Raw genomic sequence first — 663 nt, forward strand, 5'->3', positions numbered from 1 at the left:
TCCCTCGCCCCTCCGTCGCCATTGGCCCAGACGGAAGGCCCCGCCCCCTCCGGGCCCCCTGACAGCCAATCCCTAGTGGTTATCCTTTAAAAAAAAAAAATCATGACCGCTCCTCTATTGGCTGAGATTTAACCCATGCCTTCGGCTCTCTATTGGCTTCTACGACTTGCAATCTTCTCCTTCCGGCTTTCCGATTGGCCTGCTCCAAGACGACGGGAGCACGTTGCCCGCCTGCTCCTCGCGCTTCGCAGCCGTGAAGGAGATGGGATTGGCTGGCGGGGTAGGGGGGATGCTGTTTCTCATTGGCCGCTGGGCAGCGGGGGCGCCCTTTGCGACGCTGACGTGATGACGCAGTGAGCGGCCTGGCCTGGCTCCCAAGATGGCGGCGCGCAGGCAGCGCCGACGTTAGAGGCTCCGCGCTCCGGTGGGGTTCCCTCTGCCTATGCCTGGCCTGTGAGTGCACCGCGACGGCGTGGGGCCGCGGGGTGGCGGCTGCCGGGGCTTCCCGCCCTCCTGGGCCGCTCGCTAGCGAGAACCGGGGCCTAGAGAAAAGGGGAAGGGAGCGGGGAGGCTGGGGTGGGGAGCGAGCGCCTCCCCGGGCACCGGCAGCCTCGTCTGTGGCGGGCGGGGGGGCGGGGGGGGCCGGGCTGGGGGGGGCTGAAC

At 68.0% G+C, this 663-nt stretch overlaps 1 protein-coding gene across 1 annotated transcript in view; it reads left to right on the forward strand.

Annotated features, from left to right (window-relative positions):
* The first annotated feature begins 192 nt into the window (after nucleotides 1-192).
* CCNK (cyclin K) overlaps nucleotides 193-663 on the forward strand; it is an 18,146-nt gene continuing 17,675 nt past the window's right edge. The window contains exon 1 of the mRNA XM_014957602.1: nucleotides 193-453. The gene's annotated coding sequence lies outside the window, so the exon portion shown is untranslated. The remainder of the gene's footprint in view (nucleotides 454-663) is intronic.

This window comes from Calidris pugnax, unplaced genomic scaffold (assembly GCF_001431845.1).
Source record: "Calidris pugnax isolate Ruff unplaced genomic scaffold, ASM143184v1 scaffold211, whole genome shotgun sequence".
Lineage (NCBI taxonomy): Eukaryota > Metazoa > Chordata > Aves > Charadriiformes > Scolopacidae > Calidris > Calidris pugnax.